Source organism: Lipotes vexillifer, unplaced genomic scaffold (assembly GCF_000442215.2).
Source record: "Lipotes vexillifer unplaced genomic scaffold, Lipotes_vexillifer_v1.1 scaffold247, whole genome shotgun sequence".
In the NCBI taxonomy this organism is placed as follows: Eukaryota; Metazoa; Chordata; class Mammalia; order Artiodactyla; family Lipotidae; genus Lipotes; species Lipotes vexillifer.
Window position 1 is genome coordinate 813,884 of NW_006794161.1, and position 7,130 is coordinate 821,013.

A 7,130-nucleotide genomic window follows, 5' to 3' on the forward strand; every position below is an offset into this window, starting at 1 on the left:
CTTTCCCTGTCAATCCCCTACATTCCCAGTCCTAGGCATGCACTGACCTGCTTTCTGTTCCTATAAACTAAAGTTGCTTTTTCTAGAATTTCATGTTATTGAAGCATATTATATGTACTCTTTTATATCTGGCTTCTCTCACTTAGCATAATGATTTTGAGATTCATCACTGTTGTGTGTAGTTCAAACATTTTCATTGCTGGTTGGTATTCTTTTGTATGGATATACCAGCTTTTGTTTATCCATTTACCTGTTGACGGACTTTTGAGTTCTTTCCAGTTTTTGGCCGTTATAAGTAAAGCTGCTATGACTATTTGTGTAAAGTCTTTCTATGAACATATGTATTTAATTCTCTTGCATTATAAGAGTGAATGTTTAACTCTAGGAGAAACTGTCAAATAAATTTGCAAAGTGGTTGTACCATTTTACATCACCAGCAGCAACGTGCGAGAGTCATACATCCTGGTCAATACATTTTTAGCCATTCTAGTGAATATGCTGTGGTATCCCACTGTAGCTTCATTTGCATTCCATGATGTCAAACACTTTTCCATGTGTTTACTTGTACATCTTTTTCTATGAAGTGTCTGTTAGAATCTCGTGACCATTTTTAAATTGGTTTGTCCTTTTATTATTGAGCTGTAAGAGTTCTTTATATATTCTAGATATAAGTTCTTTCTCAGATGTATGTGTTGTGAATATTTTCTCCTAGTCAGTGACTTGCCTTTTCATTTTCTTCGTGGTATGTTGTTTCAGTTGCCTTTGGCACTTGAAAATGATTTTTGTCATGTTCTGTGGTAACATTTCATGTGGTTTTAGTATATTTTAAAATATTTATCATCAATATCTTTTTCTGAAAAGTGAAGAAAATCAAGTGTTGTGAAACATGCATTTACACATCATTTAATTCTTAAGATCTCATGGGGGTTATCCTGAAGTTAAAAACATAATATTGTGGTACTGAAGTGAAAGATTCAGGTATCAAATTATTGAACATATCTCTAACCTATATAGTACCTATTATTTCAAGCAATGGAATATATCTCCCTGGAGACTAGCTGCCTTAAGGCACAGTCACCATACTGTATTTCAAAGTTAACTGAAATAATGCATTCTCACGCATGTTTACATTATGTGTTAGCCTCATTTTTTTCTTTTTAATTTTTATAAATCAAATATATAAAATTTACATGGTTCTAAAGTAAAAATTCTATTAAGAATATTCTTATTTTTAAGACTCTTAAGACTCTCTTAAGAGTCTTATTCTCATCTCCAATATCATATTTCAATATTCATATATGAATAATCTTATTTTTCCTTTTTATAACAGAAAGATACCATTCTACTTTTTTCTGTTCTTGTGTATCTTATGTTTTATTCAAATAAATGCCCTTTAAATGAGTAAAGATTAGAACAATTACTTTGGAAAAAATAATACAGCATTTGGGCAAGTTCTGGAATTCAATATTCATAAATTTTGCTGAATAACAGTTTTGATAATTATTACAGATTCACTTTATCCTAAAATAATTGATTCTAAGGAGATAGTAAATTCTTACTTCACAAGAGGACACATGCAATGTAATCATAAAGGTAAATAATAATGACAGGTAATATATTTGAGTGTTTACATACCACCCAGCATTCTAAATAGTTTATGTGCATTATCACTTTGAATGCTTACAATCACACTATGATGTAAATGCTATGATTGAACCCATTTTTCAGCTAAGTAATGAGAGGTTTAATTACTTGATCAGGGTCACAGAGTTGACCAGAATCTGAAGTCTCAGCCTGTAATTATAGTGCTTCAGGATCAATGCTAAGATACAGAAAAAATAAACATATTTTAAAATATATGTGGTAGTAGATTAAATATATATGGAATAGATTGGTAGCAACAACCAAAAGATTCAGAATTAAGATAACATCTTATAATTTTAACTAGTTTAAACCATTTTAAACCACACTGACAGATATTTATTAAGTCAATATAAATAGCAATTAAATTGCATATAAATATTATACATGTATATTTTATGAAAGATCTACACTTTTTACTATAGATGAGTGTACATGTTCAACTAACCTTTTATACACGCTCTCTAGCAAGTGCCAAATAAAACCAGATGGAAGAAAATTACATGATCAAAGTTTAAAGAAATAGAATTCTTAAATAATATACACAATAAAAGGTAGAACCCAGCTGTATGCTGTTGCAAAAGAAATGAGCACACGAGAATAGATTTTCTCCACTCTATTTTATTGTTATTATTAACCCTGTAAAATGAGATTCAGTACTCCACCTTAATATTTATTTTCTTGCTAGAATTGTACCAGATGGAAGAATTTTATATAACTGAAAACATTGATTGGTATGTCCTTCTGTTAAGAGTATTATCACCAATATAATTCTACTTTCTTTTGTATCTCAACAAATATTATTTTTTCTTTTTATGCCATGCCATATAACCCTTTTTCTATTGTTATTATGTTATACTATGTAACCCTTTCAAAATACTCCTTTCATGTATTTTGCACGTCTTTACAAAACCAGGCCACCTATGAGTCATATGTCAACGCTGAATATCAAAAAGGATAACCCAAAATGTAGTCACATAACCTAACCAATCTGCCAAGCAAGAAACCAAGGATATAATAAAATGGGAAAGGCCTGCTATTAGAATCTTAAATAAATATTTATGGGAAATAGTTTGGAGCAAGAAGTTTACAGAGGCTCAAAAGGAATGCTATAGTAGACATTAACCTTAACATCACTTAATTGTCCAAAGGAATATGGGGAACTGAGCAGTCAGTGCATCAACTAAAGGGTGCAGGAAGTAGAAGTAGGGATGTACTTCACGAAGCAAAAATGCATAATCACATATCAGAGGTTCTTTAAACTTCAGATGCAAAGGAACCTTTTCAAGTTCAACAGTGATGGAAGAACTGTTTGGCATGTGTCATCTTTTTTTTTTTTTTTTTTTTGAGGTACGCAGACCTCTCACTGTTGTGGCCTCTCCCGTTGCAGAGCATAGGCTCCGGACGCGCAGGCTCAGCGGCCATGGCTCACTGGCCCAGCCGCTCCGGGGCATGTGGGATCTTCCCAGACCGGGGCACGAACCCGTGTCCCCTGCATCGGCAGGCGGACTCTCAACCACTGTGCCATCAGGGAAGCTCGTGTCATCTTTTATATAATCCCTATGTACAAAAGATTCACATATGTGTTTGTAATTATTGGAAGCTGCAGATAGATTTATTAAAACTTTTAACCTAAATTTGTTTCATCAATACTTTCCAACAGACAAGACTATACTACCCTTAACATTAGCAAACATAAATGAAGAATTCATACAATACCAGTGATGACTGGTGTTCAGGTATTTAGACTTCATGATATAAATTAATTGACTACATTTTTGTTTTGTTTGTTTGTAGCTTGTCTTCTTTATCCTCACCTATTCCTTTGCTTAACATAATTTATTATAGTTTGTATTATTTTCTTATTAAAAGCTATAGAGACTCACTAAAACAATGATGAAATGCAATAAATAAAGAATATATTAAACCCATCAATGTTACCACCTAAAGATAATTATTTTTAGTTAACAACCTGTTATATAGGCACATATATATATTCATATATACGTGCGTGTGTATATATATGTATATGAGTTGCTACTATAAGAAGGTATGTATGTATGTGTGTATGTATGTATGCATAGTCTTATTTCTAACAAGGAGATTATTCTGAATACATTTTTGATCATTTAAAAATGAACAGCATAACATGCTCATATTCTCATGATAATAAATACAAATCAAAAGCTTTATTCTTTAACAGCTATTATAAATAGTGTACAAATTATTCCTATTATTAAACATGTTCTCAGAATAATTACGTGAAATTAGAATTGTTAGATCAAGAGGTTTTTATGGCTTTCTGCACACTTTTTGTTTTTTTTTGCTTCTTGAAAGAATTTGCCCTCCATCTTATCCCCTCATGGAAGGTGTAGCAGGATAATCTTTCCTCTGCATCCGTAATAACTCTTAACAATTTTGCCAATATAATACAAATAAAATATTTTACTTTAACTCGTATTTTTATTATATCTTTTCAAGTATTTATTGACCTTGCTGTTCTTTTTTTGGTGTGTTTATTAGTGTCTTTCACTCAATTTTTTTTTTTTTTAAGCTGGTCAGGAGTTAGAGTTTTATTATCAGTCTAGGCAAGACTAAAAATTCAAAGCAAATTCAATTTTGCTTAAGGGAACATTGTAAAGTAACAATTCTTCATATTATATGCCTCACGTGATCCATTTCAAACCATAGAGAATTACACCTTTATGTGTCACTATTCCAAGAGACAAACAAATGTGAATAGCTAAAACATTTTACAAATGCACCAAGCTTATGAAGTCTGAAACAAAACTTGAATTTTCTGTACATACACCTGTCAAATGAAGTTATTTCCTGTGCACCACTCCTCTTGCAAAGTGGTCTTCTGTTCCCTTTCATTTGACCTAGATCAGCTAGGAGACCTAGAGAAAGATCGGGATGGCTTGTGATTTCTCTCCTGGGACAGTGATCTCTCTCTTCTCCTATATCTAGAAAGGGACCTGATCTGGCTGCGGGAGAAGCTTCTCCGTCTTGGAGATCTGTGGCGAGGTGGAGGACTCCTCCTCCGATAATCATCTCGAGGGCGACGACCCCAAGAAGGAGGTGGCCACGATTTCGACTTCTCTTTTGCCCATTCGACAGGTCCACTCTTACGCGGCAGCCACATACTGTTCTCCCGTCTAGTTCTCGGACAGCATCGGCTGCATCTTGGGGATCTTCAAATTCAACAAAAGTGAAGTCAGGAGGGTTTCTAGCAACCCACACACTCCGGAGTGGTCCATAATAGCCTACAGCTCGTTCCAATTCAGTCTTGTTTCCATTGTTTCCAAGATTACCTACATAAACTTTACACTCCAATGGACAGGAATCACGATGCATTTCGAGATCTCGGGTTAGAAACGCAGAGGCTCAAATCTACACACCCTTGGCTGGGTCTTCCCTGTCCCCTCCCGCGTGGCATCCGCAGATGCTCTCGCACACCCGTCGTCCACAAAATGGCCTGGCAGGCGGATTCTTAACCACTGCGCCACCAGGGAAGCCCAGTGGTGATGTTTGGGAAGAGACTCCTCTCCTTTTAGAAGCACTTCTGTAGATATTTCAGTAATATATCTGGGATCTGTTTATCTTTTCATCCTCATCTTTCTCATCAGAAACTTGTGGTTTTACTCTTTCAGGTTCTTTTCCTTCCGGTGTCCGTTTGCTAGCTAGATCTTTGGGTTCACTTCTGTGCCTCTTTTCAACTTCATCTTCTCCATTCGTTTCAGCCTGAGCTCCTCCAGGCCTCGCATCTCTGTCTGGCTCCTCCTTAGATTTCTGTTTAGGTGTTAGTCCTTCGGTTTGACTTCTGAGTCTCTTTTCTTCCTGGAGGTGACCAGGCTTTACTTTATCATCTCTTTCTTCTTCTTCCACGTGTGTTCCTGGTCTAACTCTTCCCGGTTCTTCAGCAGGGAGCGGTCCAGCAACTCGCTCTCTGGATGTAACTCTATGTCTCTCTTCCTCCTGGTCTTTTTTGTCTTCATCGACAGAATCATCTGATTTTGCTTTTTCAGGGTCTTCCTCAGGTTTCTGTTTGGCAGGGCCCCTTGTGAAATGAGATGTGATGGTGGTCTGCCTGGTAGTTTGCCTTGTAATCCTGGGGCTACATGAGACTTCAGCTGATTTTGTTTCTCCAACGGACTTGCTTCTCCTGGGTATGCAAAGTTTGGAAACAGGCCTGGGGGACTAGTTCTTCTCTGCTATTTCCACTCTGCGGTCCTCACCACTTGTCTGGCTCCCGTTTTCTAGACATCCATTCACTTCCCGACTGAAAGCATGAGCTCCGTTCTCAAGGACAAATCTTTAGTTAAACGGGATTTGACTTTAGCCCGGTAGCCCTCCTCTGATAATTCTTCTTTATGTAATTTGGCTTCCAAGTCACATAACTGATTATTTCTGTCTGCAGAAACTCAGGCAAGAGATTCTATTTCTCCTTCACGCATTCCTTTTCTGTTAAACTATCTCTTTCCAAATCTTTGAGCCGGATGGTCGCGATGATTTCGTGAGCAGCATCGTGGGGTTTGTCGTAGACCGGCAGCGGCCACGGGTAGATGGCGGTCTCGGCCCCCATGGGCCACTTGAGCCTCAGCACCAGCTTCTCCGCCATGTCTGCGCACGTGGACGCCGCACCAGGCCAGTCGGGCAGTGGGCAGAGGGGCGGGGCCTTTCACTCAATTTTAACCTGGAGTATTTGTCATTTTTCTTGGTCTTGCTTTGTGAGCGTTTTCAGAGACAGAAATTTATTGTTTACAATAAATTAAGCAAAAGATGTTTCTAGTTAATTGTTTTGATTTTATACTGTTTGTAATTTTTTTGCACACAACTAATGTTAATTTTTATGTAGTTAAAACAATTAGTGTTTTCCTTAATGGTTTCTACTTGTCTACTTACGCAGTTATTCTTAAAAAGGCCATATATATATAATATTAATTTTGCTTAATCATAAATACTCTCTTCAATCATCTGGCTTAAGTTCAACTAAATTTTTCCATACACAATGTTGCCATTCTTTTAACTGTTTACTTACTCCTAATATGTACAATCTTGCTGGATATTGAACATCACATTATTATAGCTTTTATTGAAACTATTTATTTATTGAACACTTACATTGAACCAGGTTCAAAATTGCTCTAAATTCAATTAAAAATCTCCATAAACTATGAAGTATGCAGTAAAATTCCATTTCACAAATAAGGAAGCACAGAATCAGATTAAATAATTTAAATAGTCGAAAGAAGTTTTGATATCAAGTGTATTTAACTGTGTTTTGTTAAACACAATTAAATACTGCTTTTTAAAGCTGTTTTAGGAATTTTTTTAAAGATCTATAAATGGATGAATAAATAAGTAAAATAATTCTAATGATGTATGCTATAATTTATTCAGTTAAGTCTTTTTTTTTTAGTCTAACACTCTAATTCTTCCCACCAAACATAAGGAATTGCCTTGAATGCCATATTCCTAAAGTTCCA

General features: G+C 35.6%; 1 pseudogene; it reads right to left on the reverse strand.

Moving 5' to 3' along the window:
* Positions 1–4,456: 4,456 nt before the first annotated feature.
* Positions 4,457–4,998, reverse strand: LOC103082633 (serine/arginine-rich splicing factor 3 pseudogene; annotated as a pseudogene).
* Positions 4,999–7,130: the final 2,132 nt, after the last annotated feature.